At 36.9% G+C, this 17777-nt stretch overlaps 1 protein-coding gene across 1 annotated transcript in view; it reads left to right on the top strand.

Annotated features, from left to right (window-relative positions):
• The first annotated feature begins 1136 nt into the window (after positions 1-1136).
• Cngb3 (cyclic nucleotide gated channel subunit beta 3) overlaps positions 1137-17777 on the top strand; it is a 211722-nt gene continuing 195081 nt past the window's right edge. The window contains exon 1 of the mRNA XM_085838484.1: positions 1137-1206. The gene's annotated coding sequence lies outside the window, so the exon portion shown is untranslated. The remainder of the gene's footprint in view (positions 1207-17777) is intronic.

The following is a 17777-nucleotide window of genomic DNA, read 5'->3' as shown; positions in this document are numbered from 1 at the left end:
CATGAAAGCCAGAGACTAATCGCAGGTGCTATTCTTCAGGAGCTTTACATCACATACTGATACTTAAGACTCACCACTTCAGCTAGGTTGCTGTCCTGGAAGCTACAGAGATCTGGTGGGATGTAGCCCCAGCATTAGTATTACACATGCCACCATATCTGGCTTTTTATGCACAGGTCCTCATCTTTGGGCACCAAATGCTTTACCAACTAACTCCCCATACTATTTTCAAACTCACAGTTTTCTGTTCCCTCTACTAAAGTTTGGCACCTGTCCTTCCTTCCCTGTAACCTTGGTGATGTGTCAGTGCACCCATATAGGAACATCATCAGTTAGCCACTATAGAACATCATCAGTTAGCCACTATAGAACATCGTCAGTTAGCCACTATAGAACATCGTCAGTTAGCCACTATAGAACATCGTCAGTTAGCCACTATAGAACATCGTCAGTTAGCCACTATAGAACATCGTCAGTTAGCCACTATAGATCATCAGTTAGCCACTATAGGAACATCATCAGTTAGTCAGCCACTATAGAACATCATCAGTTAGTCACTATAGAACATCATCAGTTAGTCAGCCACTATAGGAACATCATCAGTTAGCCACTATAGAACATCATCAGTTAGCCATTATAGAACATCGTCAGTTAGTTACTATAAGAACATCATCAGTTAGCCACTGGCCATTTCCAGTGTGACAAAATTCCACTTCAAAGGAAAAGTTAGGAAAATGTAGACCCGCAGACTAGAAAGAACTCATGAAAAGAACAAAGCTAGTAATGATAGGATGAGACTGCCACATCCTCTCCATTGTTCTACCACTAACAAGCCTGAAAGGTCAATGCTAGGCCACCCTAAAGACCAAAATTAGGAGGATCATATGCCAGGGTTACACTGACAAAAATATTTTGTGAATTGTAGGAGGAAGGTGATCAAAGCTGATTCGATAGTAAGTTATTCAGCAGTCAGGTTGAAAATATCTCTTTAGGTACAGGTTAAGCATTTTTAGGAAATCATAGATAGATGTGAAGTTTTAATATTTACATTGATAACTGAGTGAGATCAATGACAGTGCACATTCAACTTCATGCTGAAGTAACTACAATCTCTGTTTTGTTTCTCAAAGGGAGACTACCAAAGTGAAAAAGAACCTCTGAGGAGCAGGACACCAATCACATTTCAAAAGTCACACAGCAAAAAAGGTCAGAATGTTACCTGTGGTGGTGGTAGTTGGGGCATGGGATAAAATACAAAGAGGAAGGTCAGGATGTTACCTATGGAAGGTGGGAGTAAAATATGTCTTGGTATAAAATCGGTATTTGAAAAATATTTGTCTTTGGCCCAGCAGATTGTCTAAACTACAGACAGTTTAAAGAACTGAATTATTTGTGAAAATACTGTTTCTTCATTCAATCTCTCATTCATTCATTCAGTACACTAGATACGGTGCCTTGCATGGATGTAGGTGCATGCATTTGTGTGTGTGTGTGTGTGTGTGTGTGTATGTTGCATGTATTTAAGTGCACCTAATGATGAAGATGTATATAGAAACCAGATGTGACCATCAGCTGTCTTCCTCAACTGCTCTACAAAGTATTTGTTGAGACAGGGTCCCTCACTGAACCTGTAACTCACTACTTTTAGCTATACTGGCTGGACAGCAAGCCCTAGGGACACATCTATCTCTGACCCCCAGTTCTGGGATTCCAGCCTGACACCACCATGCACAGCTTTTATTTTGGTGCTGGTGATCAGAACTCTGAGCCTCATGCTTTCATAACCACCCAGTCTTATTTCCAGCCTCTCACTAGATAATTCTTGATTACCTACCATGTGTTAGGTACCTTTCCTTGGCCTTGAGGTACAGAGATAGTCAGCAGAATCCTAATCTTTGTTCATGATGAAGTTAGGTTACAGAAATCTTAAATGGCTCATGAAGATGCTCATTATGAGCAGAGGACTTGAGGCAGTAAGGAGCTATTAAGACAATAAAGCAGATGCAGCAGCACGAGTTTCAAGCTTCATTGCCCCTCTCTTCTGTACCCTGTCAACTGGAAAGCTCATATGCCTAAGGCTGCACACTCAGTTCTACATGGGTAATTCCAAATCCAAATCAAGACAATTACTTTTGTGAAACCCAATCCATATTTTCCCGTTGGCACTGCACATATATACCTGCATGTTTTGAAAATAAATTATGATTAAAGCTGAATTAATCTTATTCAAATAAGCTACCTCTCTTCATTGTCTTTGCTACTATCATGTTTTTGTTAAATTCCTCAAGCTTAAAACCTCACTCCTTATTTTATTTCTCTACCACAAGTCCTATAAAGTCTGTACCTCATCTGCATCAGTAATATCATAGAACCTTTCTGGCTTCCTTGCAATCTCTGCAAAAGCATCCTGAGCCAGGCCTTTATTAGTTAAGTCAAACCTGCACTGCACTCCAGGACTAAGTGGCCTCTTCTATTTAGGAGTCTGTTTCACTCAATTTCTCTCCCTTCCCCTCAAGCACAAATACTATGGGCATATTGCTTTCCTGTAACTACCACTTTGACCACACACCTCAGCTCAAGAGTTGTGAATGCCTCAATACTGCCTGCAGGACAAACATAAACACTTTCACTTGACTTTATAGCATGCAGTGCATTCTGTTCTTAGCCCCTCTTGCCAACACATCTTCCCCTTTACGAAACCCACATTCTAATCAAGAAAGAGCAGTGGCAAGGGAATCATTAGAGTAGACTATAGTATTGTTTAGTAGAACAGCACAAAAGTTTGGAATAAAAGCAGATAAAAAGTTTTATTTTACATCTATCAGAAATCTTTATAGTGATTTGTAGTAAACCAAATATTTGGAGTGAAGTACTTTCAGTTTCTATTTGTTTAGACTTCCTATCTCTGAGAAGAAAAAAATAGATACATGAAAATCACAGACCGTGCTGCAAATAAAGAAAGGATTTGCAGGCTAAGGGAACAGTTGAGTGTCACAGGGCTTGCCTAGCATATGCAATGTCCTAGGTTCAATCCTTGGCAATAAAGGAGAAAAGATAACTTAAACAAAGAAAGAAATCACAAAAAAGTTGTAAGTAAATAAATTCCTAGCAATAAATACTACTGCCATCAGAAGCATCTCTCTGACAACATGGCCCCATTCATGATCCTCTTTAAGAGAATCTGAAAGAACTTAGATGGAAAAAAAATCTGAATTTAGCAGATAAATATGCAACAGACACAAGTAACTGAAATGAAATAAGACATCCCATCCAGAAAAATAATGTTATAAAGATACTGGATCTTTGGGTCAGTGTGTTACATTATTATGTTTTTATATTCTTCAATTACTTTCATCATACATATTTTTCAAAAAGAAGGAGAAAAATCTCTCTATATTCCTGTGCATGCTTATTTGCTTACTTATTTTTCAAGACTATCTCTTGGCTTTTTACTGCTCAACTGAGAATATAAAGAATGCTTTTTGGTTTTAAACAAAATAGTTGTTTCCATCACTGACTTCCTTCTGGGTTTTCATCCCAGCCAAGAAAACAGGGATAATAGTCAGCATCCCTTACCTGAAGGTAAGCCAAAGAAGCATTCCACAGGAAGTTATTCCTCTTGAATGTGATGCACACTCAGTTCTCATAGTCTATCTGACTTGAATGCTTAGAGTACATTTTGACAAAAGTAGAAGACTTTATTTTGGATAAAAATTCACATACAAAAACTGTCAAAAGTAAGAGTTATATTCTAAAAGGGGACAACATTTGAAATGTAAATAAAGAAAATATCTAATAAAAATAGTTACATTCTAGGAGATATATATATATAGGAGATAGAGATATGACCTTACTATTTAAAAAAAAAATGTGTGTGTGTGTGTGTGTGTGTGTGCATACTATGGTGTGTGATCTATGTGTATATGTGTGTGGGAAGTGTGGGTATAGTGTATGTGTGTTTGTGTGATGTTTGTGCAGGCATATGTATACCACTGTGTGTATGTAGAAGGCAGTAAGCAACCTTTAATAGTCAGTTCTCTCCTTCTACCTTTCATTCTGGACTCAAACTCAAGGTCTTCGGCTTATGTAGAAGATATCCAACATGCTGGTCCATTTCAAAAAACTCACTCTCACTTTTCTTTTAAAATTTTCTATATGCATGCAATGAAATATGATCATATCAATGGCAATCTCTCTCTTTTAACTCTCTCATATTCCCCCCAAGAAGTCCCCCTCACAACCTCACAACATTTTATAACCCACTAAGTCCAGTAAGTACTATCCTTATGAGCCACTCTTGCTTTTTCTTTAATCAATATAACACCATTATTCAATAATCAAAAACTCATGCATGGAATATGTGTTTGTGTGGTTGTATGAGTATATGTGGGTGCTTATGCATGGACATTGGAGATGTCAGTGTATGTGTGTGCATACACACCTGGAGGCTAGAGACATCTTCAATTGTCTTTCATCCTATGTTTAGAGATGAGGTCTCTCACCAAGCATTAAGCTCATAGATTCTTCTAGGTTAGCTGGTTAGTCACCTCCTGGATTCTCCTTGTTTCTGCAAACCCTCCTCCCTTGCACTGTTCAAGTTACAGATACAGACATGCCAATTTCTATTGGATGCTGAGAATATGAACTTAGGTACCTATGCTTGTTTAACAGCCACTTTAGCTAAAAGATCATCTCACAAACCCCTTCTTTCTCAGTTTTAAAAACATGTAGGATTTATTTGTCAGAATGAAAAGATTTGCCATGATAATTATAACTTGTGGTTTATTATGAGGCCTCTGGAGAGAGAAACAATTTTCTATTCCCTATCTGGAATAAAGTAGCAATAGCAATAAGCAGCATAGGGCATAGGACTTCTTGTGAGGAAAGTAGTTCAAAAAAACACCAACTATCATTTTTAAACAAAATTACAAAATAGCAGGAAAGGACATATAATGGTTTTATGTACTTGATCAGCTATAAAGCTTTCAATTACATTTTACCTCAAAATAGAAGGAAGAGAGAGGGTGGGAGGGAAGGTAGAGGGAAGGACAGACAGACAGAGAGACAGACAGAGAGACAGAAACAGACAGAGACAGACACAGAGAGACAGAGTCTTCTACAGATAATAATACAAAACATAAATCTGATTAGCAAGTGGATATACAGACGAAAGTAGGAATACTACAAATCTTCAGGAGCAAGGGAAGGCAAGAAAATAAAGACATCACTATAGAATTATCAAGGTAATTCAAATGAGCCTTGTTTTACAAGGAGCAGTTTGAAGGTGTAGATTGCTTTAAACTAGAATTCACAAAAAAAAATCATAAAACTAAGAATTGCAGCTTTAGGATAACAAGACTATTCTTGTCCTTGTTTATGTGTATTTATAGGAAGAAACCTTTCACAGCTGGTAATAAAAACTCTTTGGTGGAGCTTTATTCAACAGAGAAGCTATTTAACTGAGGAAAACTGTTTCCATTAAACAGGCAAACTTAGCAGAGCTTCACATTTTTCAATTAGGACTGAGTTATATTTAAGGTATTTTATCTTTAAGAAGTAAGTTTATTAGTATTTAAAGATAACATCTGATATACTGTTGATCTTTTTATATTTTCTTCACTCAAAAAACACAGGTGCAATGTCACAAAATCTGCAGGTGTTGGCTTCTGATTTTAGAATTCTTATCTTCTGCATTACATGATTCAATTTATATTTACTGAGGAAATGAAATGTAATATATTTTGGAATCAAATGAATATAGCTTATTAATGTCCTCCTTTGAGTTATATTAATTGTTCCTTTAAAATAAATTTTTACTCATAAAATATGTATATGACTTACCTAATAATGATTTATAATTGTTATAATATATGTGTTTTAATGGAACCTTCTCGTGTAGTAATAGATCAAAATCTGGTGAATCTGGTGCTTATAATGGGTAGTGTGGTAGGTTGGGTAATGGCTACTCAAAGATCATTACATTGTAATGCCGTAAACCTATTAATCTGGTTTTATTCATTGAACTTTGTTTCTTAAGTTGTTAAAGTTTTTGAGATGGGGAATTATCATTGCTAATCTGATAATTTCGATACAAGCAAGGGGTTACTGTGAGTGGGCAGTGAGAAGGATAAATACAGGCAGAAGAAAGAGATGAGACAGTGAGAAGCACAGGTTGGATGGATATATTCTGGAAGTGGAGGGAAGGACTACAGAAGAATGGAGAGAGCTTCTAAACTAGGGTATAAGAAGAAAAGGACTCTTTCCTGGAAGCCCCCCAGCCCAAAACAATCCATCTTTCAGACATTTTTCAGACTTCTGAGCTCTAGAACTAATAGAAAATAAACCATGTTTTTTTCTAACCATTCAATTTGTGGTAGTTGCTATTGCATCCCTAGATATCTTGAATAGAAAAAAATAAGAATTCAAAAAGCAAAAGTAAATTGTATTACAGCCAATCATGAAAAGTAAGGAAAGCATATTAGAATGAGCAGTTCAGGGTTTGACACTCCTGAGGCCAACTCACACATGAGCTGCTGTCTAAATCCCAAGTGAAGATATTTAAGATCTCTGAGCCTGTTTGCTCATATGCAAAATAAGGAGACTATTATTATCAGCTGTCAATGAATGATAATTATATGAGGTACTATACCTTCATCATTTTTTATTGTGGTTGATAAATTCTAATTTTGATAGAAGACAGATGAGAATGACTAGTGAGATCATAGAAGTCCTGTGTACAAAGGCAAGTCCACTCACTCTTGCCAATTGATGCATTGTGGGATATGGAGACTATAGAGCCAGTTTTAGAAATGAAATTTCTTAATTTTTCAATACCAATTTATTATTATTTTAAACATTTAATTAAAACCATCACTTCTCCTCTTACCTTTCCTCCCTTTCAACCCCCATAATCTCCCTACTCACAAATCGGTAGCCTCTTTGATTATTATTGTTACTTACATACATACATACATACATACATATATAAAAACATACACAAATATATAAATACAACCTGCTGAGTTCATTTTTGTTGTTTGTGTGTATATGGTTTCAGGGCTGATGACTCTGTATTGGATAACCAATTAGAGGGACCTTAGTCCTGGAAGCATTCATTGTTGCCCATATTTTCTGGCTATGTATTGGACCTTGTGAGATTTTTACCCTTCTGTGTTAGCCTGTCTGTTGACTTTTCCATTGTTCAGTTCTTGTTTATGTGGCCATTTCTAAGAGTCACAGTCTCACAGCAGACTTCTTGGTATTATGGATCTTACCATCTTTCTGTCCTCCTTCCATGGTATTCTCTTGAGCCATAGATGCAAGAGCTGTACTGCAGAGCAACCACGGGTACTGGGCTCTCCAAGATCCAATGATCTTTGCAATATGTCAATTGTGATTTTCTGTGGCAAGAATAATGGGGACATTTTCTGTAGATAGAAGCTTCTTTGATGAGGGGCAATAGCAACACTTATCTGTAAATAAAGATTTAGAATGTAGTAAGGAAGCTGGTTAGGTTTCTAAAACTAGTATGTGATTCCACTCCTGTTGAGTGGACCTTAAGTCCTCTTAGAAAGCTGTTCATTATCACCAAAATAAAAGTATTACTATTGAACTGTCTTGTATATCCTACTATGCCTGTCATTGTGGTAGTTCACGGGTGTCACAGCTAGGTATGACTATTAATTGCTTGTCTCCCTTGGCTGCTTGCATAATACGTTCTGTGGAGGTACTATGGAAGCTAGAGTGCAGGAAAGAGGCTTTCCAGTTAAATCCAGCTCTAATCATCCAAGTCTTATATGTGGTCAGCAATAAGGGCTGCCCTTCAACTTTTGAGAAACATTTGTGGGTGAGAAGTAGTCTATATTGTTTGGGGAGTCTTTTGGACTTCCCTGACCACCCACTAAAAAGGAGGTTTCTCATGCCCAGTACTGGGAGTTATGTTTGTCTTCAGTTTGTCTCAGACCCAAATGGCAAAATTTTACTTACATCTGTAAGATATAAAGATACTATGATTCCTTGAGTCTTTGAGCAAACAATCTTGCTGTTATTTTTACTCCCACTTTCCTCTCCTTCTGTATTTGCTTCCTTGGCCTTTCCCAGTTAGAACCCTCCTCCCTGTTTTCCTGTTTCTCCCCCTTTGCATCACCTGTATCCTTCCATCCTCTCCTCCATGGTCATTTTATATTTTCCTTGTTTCTGTGGTTGCTCCATGTTGTATACTCAAAGCTGCAGGACATTTAGGCTGTTTCTATTCCCTAGATATGATGAAGAGGACAGCAATAAGCACTACTGAGCCAGAATCTGTGGGATGGTGACTCCTTTGGGAATATACCCAGGGGAGGAATAACTGGGTCACATGGTATTTACTTTCAGTTTTTTTGAGAACTCTCCACACTGATTTCCAGAGTGGTCGAAACAGTTTGCATTATCACCAATTTTGGGTTGCCCTCTCCACAATCATCAGTGTTTGTTGTCAGTTGTTTTTGTGTATCATAGACATACTGGCTGGTGAGATGGAATCTCAGAATTGTTTTTATTTTGAATTTTCTTAATTACAAAGGATGATGAACACTTCTTGATGTATTTCTTAGCCACTTTTATTTCTTCTGTTGAGAACTCTCTCTCTCTTTAGAACCCTAGTCCATTTTTAAGTGGTCCGTTTGTTTTCTTGACTTTTTTTTTAAAAAGTTCTTTGTATATTCTGGTTATTGATCCTATCAGATGTGTAGGTAGCAATGATTCTCTCACATTTCTGGGTCTCTACCTAATTGATTGTTTCCTTAGCTACACGAACTTTGTTGGCCTTACTTCCTGAGCAAATAGAGTTCTATTCAGACAGTCTTTAGTCATGGTCTTTAGAAACTAGAGTGTGTTATTCTGGGCTCTTCTGGCTTCCAAAGGTTCCACTGAGAAATACTAGGTGTTATTCTGATGAGCTTTCCTTTATATGTGACTTGTGTTTTTTCTCTTGCAGCTTTTAATATTTTTCTTTATCTGAATATTTAGAGTTTTAACTGTTTTAAGCCTTGTGTGGATTCTTTTCTGGTCTGTCTACTTTGGATTCTGTGTGTGTGCAGATATATCTTTATTTAGGAGATTTTTTTTTCCCTCAATAGTCTATGCCATTGTCCTGGATTCTTCTTCCTCAAATCTATGTGTAATTTGAAGATTTGTGCTTTCATTGGTATCCCACGTTTCCTGCATGTTCTATTAGGGTTCGCATGCATGTCTGAGATGGCATTGCAAAGGTGGCTCAGAAATTATTAGGATTCACAGGCATGTTCTTACACTTTTCTAAGTTTTCATAGTCTTTGTTTATTTCATCTAGATCCTCTGTTTTATATTTATATCCTGATATTCTGTCTTGTGCTTGGTTTATCCTACTTGTATGCTGAATTTTCTAATAGGAACAGAGAGTTATATTTTTAATTCCATCTTTATTTACACTTGTGTTTCTAATGTAATTGTATTACATTCAATGTTTCTATCTTATTGATTTTAGTCTTCAAACTGTAAATTAGCTCTTTCATTTCATTTAACCCCATATTTGTACTTCTTGGATATAACTTAGGCTTTTGTTGTTAGCCTCTTGGAGTTCAGTGAAGTATTTCTTCATGTGTCTTTTAAATTCCTTGAATTCTTGATAAAAAATTATTACTACTCCTTTAAATTCTGTGCTTTTGAGCTCATCTAGGCAATTCTTGTTAGAGAACACCTCTATAAAACTAGTAAATTTGATAGAAAACATGCTATCTTGGCTATTCATGCTGCTTTCACTTTTGTGATTTGACCTGCGCTCTTTCTTTGATTGTGCATTTGGAATGAGAATTTGTCCTGCCTTAGTTTGAGCCAGTCCAGGAGCAGTGTAACAGGAGCTACGACAGATAAAGCTGGTGGATGAGCTGTGTAATTGGACCAGGCAAATATGGCTGCCAAACCACAGATCTGGAACAAGGCCTGTGGATGGTAGAGCAGGCAGTGGGTGGAGAGAAACAGAGAAGAGGAAAGAAGATTTTTGCCAATCACAAGAGGCTCATGAACAATCTCTGGATGTAAGTTAGGGCTGTAGGAATCGCACAGAAGGAGGATGGACCATTGAAGATGGGAATTGCAACTTAATCTGCAAAGGTGGATCAAAAATGGTTAGAGTTCACAGGCATGTCTGCGATGACATTGGCAGCCTTCAGTGAAAGGAAAATGTTAATCTTTTTCTTTTTTTTAAATTTGATTTTTATTGAAAATAAACTTATTATCACACAATATATTCTGATTATGGTTTCCCCTATCTTGTCCACTCCCAGATCTTACCCACATCCCCACTCTGATGCCTTTTCCCATCTTTTTAAAGAAAAAAAAAAAAAAAACAAATAAAAGCAAAAAAAAAAAGGATAAAAAATTCATATGGACACACACACCATAAAAACTCCAAAAAAATCAAAATGTAAAACTATTATGTACAAACAAAAGACCAGTAAAAGGGGGAAAGAGGCTCAAACAAAGCCAGTGCTAATTATGTTTGTGGGTTTGTTTGTTTGCATTTATTTATTTTTACAATCCAATCATTATCCCCGTCCAGGTCCACGCTCCCACAGTTCCTCATCCCATTCCTCCTCCCCCCATGTGTCCAAGAGGATGCCCCCACACCCGCATCAATGCTAATTTTTTTTGGTGGTGGTGGTGGTTTTTTGTTTGTTTGGTTGGTTGGTTTTGGTTTTGTTTTTTTAAGACAGGGTTTCCGCTGTGTAGCCCTGGCTGTCCTGGAACTCACTCTGTAGATCAGCTGGCCTCAAACTCAGAAATTCTCCTACCTCTGCCTCCCAAGTGCTGGATTAAAAGCATGTACCACCACTGCCCTGCCCAATGCTAATTTTTAAGTGCTCACATTTTTTTTTCTTTTCTTTCCTTTTTTTGTTTTTGTTTTTGTTTTTTTTTGTTTTTGTTTTTGTTTTTTTAACGCTGAGACAGAATTCTGAGCTCTTGCCTGATTTAGTACAAATGTCAATGCAGTGAGCTCTTACATGGTAGGTTTTCAGTGTTGTTCAAGCAAGAGAAACTTGTCTATAGACAAAATTCTGAGTCTGCCAATGTTGTCATTTCGGCTCTCATTCCTCCTTTTCTCTTTGCTAATGATGCCCACCTTGACTCTTGTGTTTTATTTTGTTTTGTTTTTCTATGAAATATGATTTATTTTATTTATTTTTGGTTTGGTTTTGTTTCTTTACTGAAAATAGTTTTTCTTCACATAATACATTCTGATTATGGTTTTCCCTCCTTATATTCTTCCAAGTTTTTTTTTATCGACTTCCCCTAATTCAGATCTACTTCCTTTCTCTCTCCCAAAAAACAGGCTTCTAAGGGATAAGAAAATAAAATAAGATAAAATAAAACTGGGAGTAGAGCGAGAAGAAACCATAATCAATATATACTATTGAGAAATTATTCTATTTTTAATAAAAAAGAAAGTGTTGAGGGAGAAAGAGAGATATAGAGAGACAGAGAGAGACAAAGACAGAGAGATATCTCCAGTATTGGAAACATTGATTAACACACAATTTAATTTTACTTCTATGTAATATAAAAATAAAGTGACGGCATTAAAATTTACAAGTCAGAAAAGCTACCCTATGTAAAACCAACCCATTTGGCTGGAATCCATGAAGAACATTAAGGCTAATTTTAATAGTAAATAGTTATATTCATCAACTAAACAATAATATGTTTTAATTATAATCATATTTTAATCATAAATTTTTATTTGAACTATCCCAGCATTTCATTGCTTAATCCAAGCAAAGTCCAGTCTTATATAGTAGACAGTTCCATTTATAGAACTTTCCAAATGGTGTCAGATACAGTGATAAACAAAATAATTTAGAAACCGTAAACTTGGCCTGCAAAATTTCTGAAAATAGCGAAACAGAAATATGAGTAGTTTTTCTAGTCTTAAATGATGAAAAATTTTTGTGTTTACTTGGAAAGAGACAGAGAAAAGATCAGGCATCCCAGTGTCAGGAGGTCATCCAAAGGAATTTATGAATTAATGAAACACATGAGACATTTAGAGATGAAACTGTGCCTTTCCTCCTCACTCATAGTGAACTTGGGTTTATTTCTAGTAAGCAGCTTCCTCTGCCTATTCACTCTTACCTTGCTCATTTCCATGTACTTACCTCCAAGTCCAAATTACAGTAAGAGCACTGCCAGTTTTAGATAATGCAGAGCTCTTCACACCACCATGGTTAGCACCACCTGGCTTGAGACAGGTCATGATCATTAGATCAAGTGTCTATCCACATGCACCATGTGTGTGAGTTCCTGCATGTGACACAGAAGGAGATGCTTCACTGAGGAGGGAGAAGCAAACACGGCAAAATTACGCTTGGAAAACACAGCACGCTAGAAATATTCAATAGAAGACCATACTCTAAGGTATACAATGACCATTACTACTAATCTCATCAACTAAAGAGCGCCTAACCAACAAAGGTAGGATGCTTTCTTTTCTTTTACATATTTTTTATACTTTTATATGATTTAAATATACTTGCAATTCAATTAAATTGCTGCATTTTGCTTTTTTTTTTTTTTTTTTTTTCTGCTAAGGAATACAGCTGGCTCATGAGAAACTCCGTTATGTTTTCCTGAGTCTGAGACCGTTATTAAGTAAATGGAAGCTCATGTTCGGTCCACATATAAAACTGCTGAGCAGACCTGAAAAAGTTAAAATAAACTTTTTAAAGACAATTATTCACTCTGACTGGTGGAATACTTTGTGTTTATATTGAATTTTTCTCAAATGGAGTCTTTATCTAATCCTCACAGAAATCCTCAAGACAAAAATATTTCTCATTTTATGGATGAAGAAACTTACAGAAAAAAAAATGACTTAACCAGCGTCAGCCACAGAATTTGTGATGCAAGGATTAGAGTTCTTAACTCAATAGCTGGTGCTAGTAACTCACATCAGCTTCTAAACGCTGACACCATTGCATACACTAGCAAGACTTTGCTGAAAGGACCCTGATATAGCTGTCTCTTGTGAGACTATGCCGGGGCCTAGCAAACACAGAAGTGGATGCTCACAGTCAGCTATTGGATGGATCACAGGGCTCCCAATGGAGAAGCTAGAGAAAGTACCCAAGGAGCTAAAGGGATCTGCAACCCTATAGGTGTAATAACATTATGAACTAACCAGTACCCCGGAGCTCTTGACTCTAGCTGCATATGTATCAAAAGATGGCCTAGTCGGCCATCACTGGAAAAGAGGCCCATTGGACATGCAAACTTTATATGCCCCAGTACAGGGGAACGCCAGGGCCAAAAAAATGAGAATGGGTGGGTAGGGAAGTAGGGGGGAGGGTATGGGGGACCTTTGGGATAGCATTGGAAATGTAATTGAGGAAAATATGTAATAAAAAAATATTTTAAAAAAGAAAGAAAAAAATGACTGAGCACAGGAACGTAAGAGCTCTGTCTTCTGCACTATCTCCTCCTATAGCACAGTGTCCAGCTTCCTCCTGAATTCCTCCAGCCCAGAAGGCACATTGCCTCCCAAAGGAACATGCAACACTCTCAGAAGAGGTGCTAAAATACGTTGTAAATCCACGGATAGATCCATATTTTACCTTCATAAGAATTGAATCTATATTCCTTTTCTTTGTAAAAACTTCTCAATGAATTTGAGATGTCTCAGACCATTTACACACACATATCCATATGAGGGGAACATGTGTATGTATGTATGCTGTACTCATCTATGTGAGTGTTTCTGTGCCCTTGTATTTGTGTTGTTGTTGTTGTTGTTGTTGTTGTTGTTGTTGCTGTTGCTGTTGCTGTTGCTGTTGCTGTTGCTGCTGCTGCTGCTGCTGCTGCTGGATGTGTACACCAGAATTCGTTGTCTCTAGTCCAGCTCCACAGCACCCCAGCTCTGTAACTTCAAACTCGTTCTCCATGCCTAGATTTCAGTTGAATGCTGGCAATCTAAACTCAGGTCTCATACTTGGAAAGCAGGCACTTTACCCACCATAACCTTAGATTTTAACTAAAGATCCCAAGTTTCTTAAACCATTTCTTAAGTGGACTAGTTTCCAGAATACTTTCTGAGGTTCAGTCCTTTAGATTTTTAAGACTTGCTTCTCTAGATTTTGCATTTTGCTTGTACATTTATGAATATCAGACATGGCATTTTCTTCTTCTTGAGAATAATATTTTAGAACACATTAAGTTCGCATTTTGTGTGACTTGCTGTCTTGTTTTTCACCTTCTCTCCTGTCATTTGACAAACTCTGGATATATAGTATAATTTTAAGCATAGTCAAAGAGAGAAATTATTCTAAGAATGTGATGCAATTGAGAATCTGTAAATTTGTCACATGCTGAATATACTGCACAGTCATGGGTGCCATGAGACAGAGAGTAGTTATGTGTTTTGTGCATTCTCATTATAGCTATTCCAAATGTTCGTTCTCTGAGTAAACAGAGAAGCATCATTCATACATCTAATGAAAGAATAGGACTTTATCTCTTTTGATTCACCCATTCACTCAACATACAGTCACTCAGGTGCTAGCAGTCCTTTTTTATTTTTTCTTTATGCAAGAATTTTCTTTATTTAAAAAAACTATATAATACATTCTCATAATGGTTTCTGTCCCCTAACTATCCCCAGATCCTCCGCAACTTTCAACCCACCCAACTGCATCCCCTTTCTTTCTTTTTTCTTCCTTTCTTCCTTTCTTTCGCTTTAAAATTAGTTTTGTTGTTTTAAATGTATACGTGTGTACGTGTGTGTGTGTGTGTGTATGTGTGTGTAAGCAAATACAAATGTTCACTCAAGGAGGCCAGAAGAGGGCATCCGATTTCCTGGTCCTTGAATATCAGGAAATTATCAGCTGCCTGACATGAATACTGGGAACAAAACTAGGGTTTTTGTAAGAACAACAAGGACTCAACTTCTGAACCATCTCTTCAGACACTACCCTTGTTCTCAATAAAAGATATGTCTTTAAAACATAATCCACAGTATATTTGGTATCATACAGTTAGAAATTCAACCATGAGAAACCATCCCATGATAAATCTTCCACCAATGAAAATATTTCAAGTTTTCTGTTTCTATATGCACCCAAAAGAAAATCAGTTGAGTGCAGTTGAAATCTTATTCCAAAGTTGGTTTTCCTTTGAGTCCTTTTCCAGCATCTAGTTAATGCTTCTGAGAAAGTGTAGGAGGTCTTTTCACATCACTTACTCCCTGACTCAAAAAGACAGACAGATGTTTGACATCTGCTCTGACCTCCATGATGCACTGCTGTGCTAGGCCTAGGCAAACTGAAAGCATATTACACTTGCCCAGTGTTTCATGTGCTAGGCTGGAGACAGATGTTTGGAGGGAAGCCCAATAGCACTAACTTTTACACATTCAGCAAAGGCAGCCATGTCACATCATTCAAATTTTAAGTTTCAGTATCTGCTATGAACATACATTCTGGGTCAGAATTTGAGTAACTGCACTGATGAGATCTTGCCATATTGATGTCATGTCCAAGTAACAAGCAGATTTACATTATCCATATGACTCTGTTGACTGTACATGAAGCTGAGGACAAGTAGCTGAAAAACTCCCCCTAGATTTGAGAGCAAGATGTACATTATATTTTTATATTTCTCTTTTGTGAGAATGATGTAAATACCCTTACCATCTGTTCCCAAGAAATAACATGCTGTGTGGATAAAAAGAGACCCTGAGTGAACCACAATTGATAAGTGTCTTTCTGTCTTAATCCTCTTGGCTGTTCAATTCAAATTATTCTTTAATTAATTCATGAGTCTCTTAGAACGGTCACAGAATCTGTGTCATTTTTAGAAGGGTGTGGTTATGACTCTGGAAAATATGCCAAGGTGTTAGGATCTACTAAGGAGTAAGTGAAAATGGGATGAAGATAAATTTTAAAGGTCTTATTGAGAGACAAGAAGAGTCATGTATTTGTTAACTGCATAAAGCCATACTGCAAATGTACATGTGCTACAAAATGATGTGATGCAGCAAAGGTCTTTATGAGAAAGAGAAGCAAATGAGATGACTTAGTGGTTAACATTGCTTGTTGCTCTTCCAGAGGATGCCAGTTCAATTTCCAGTACCCATATCAGACTCATAAATACCTATAACTCTAGCTTCAAAAAATCCAGTTCTCTCATCTGCATCTATAGGCACCTGTACACTTGTGATATACAGTCACAAAGACACATACACATAACAAAAATAAAAATAAATTTTTAATTAAAAAAGAAATAGTATATAAGTCATGATGATTTACCAATTCTTCCTGGTCATTATATTATGAACTATTTTAAACATATTTTGATCTAGTCTAAATATTTTTTTTAAAACTATTTTAAACATACTTTTCTTTTAGAAGAGGTGTTCCTACAAAGATATATGAATACCCCATAGCCACTATTTGGCTCATCTTCTATGAAAAGCTCATGATAACTGTTGGTCATCTGAGTGTGTGTGTGTGTGTGTGTGTGTGTGTGTGTGTGTGTGTGTGTGTGTTCAGTCTCTAGAATCCTGAGAACTCTGCTTTGAAATAATTAGTAATTGTGTCAGTGTGTGTGGATGTGAGAATGGATAGGCTACCACCTTTTGATATCTAGAATAAAATGACATTGTATTGGAGATAAAAGGGAAAAAAATTCATCCTTTTGTTGGATAAAGAAAAACAATAAAATTCATGATGTCTTCATTTTTAATAGCACAATAGCATTTCACTGTGTAAATGAACCACATTTTCTGTATCCATTCTTCAGTTGAAGGACATTTGGATTGTTATGCATAATAACCAGTTTCTGGTTATTATGAATAATCCTGCTCTGAACATAGTGGAGCACATGTCCTTATAGTATGATGGAGCATCTCTTGGGTATATGCCCAAGAGCGGTATAGCTGGGTCTTCAGGAAGTACTATTTCTAGTTTTCTGAGGAAGTGCAAGATTTATTTCCAGAGTGGTAGTACAAGTTTGCACTCCCACCACCAGTGGAGGAGCTTTCCTCTTTCTCCACATCCTCCCCAGCATGTGCTCTCACTTTGAGGCTTTGATCTTAGCCATTCTGATAGGTGTGAAGTGGAATCTCAGGGTTGTATTGATTTGCATTTCCCTGATGACTGAGGATCTTGAAATTTTCTTTAATGCTTTTGGGCCCCAGTGGGAGAGGATGCACTTAATCCTGTAGAGATTCCATGTCCCAAAGAAGGGGGATGCTTGGGGGGGGAGGGACCTCTTTGAGGCAAAGAGATGAAGGAGAGAGTGAAGAACTCTAGGAGGGAGCACTTAGAGGGAGCAACAACTGGAATATAAATAAATAAAATAATTTATTAAAATGCATAGTTGAAAACAAATAAAGATAAAATAACACATTACCCCCCAAAAGAAAACGGTAAAAACAAAAGATACCTTTAAAAAGCACATAGGGAGTGCAGATCCTTCTGTGTTTCTATCAAAGCAATTGCATGCCACAGAAAGTACTGTCCTTTTACTCTGGAAGCTATTGGCTAGTGATAAACTAATTAACATTCCATACACATGTGGCAGGACTGAGAATATACTGCACTGCAGTTTGGGGGAAGATTTTAAATATGTTTCAGTGTTTCGTCAAGAAGATGGTCCTTATGCAGACTTTAACGTTGTAATTATACTGGTGCTCTTTAGCACTCAAAACAGTGTAAACACTTGAGGAAGTCCATTTAAACATAATGAGAATATATTTAGTACCATGTTTT

This window comes from Mus caroli, unplaced genomic scaffold (genome assembly GCF_978045245.1).
Source record: "Mus caroli unplaced genomic scaffold, Mus_caroli_1 scaffold_6, whole genome shotgun sequence".
Taxonomy (NCBI): Eukaryota; Metazoa; Chordata; class Mammalia; order Rodentia; family Muridae; genus Mus; species Mus caroli.
This window is presented reverse-complemented; position numbering and strand designations above follow the sequence as displayed.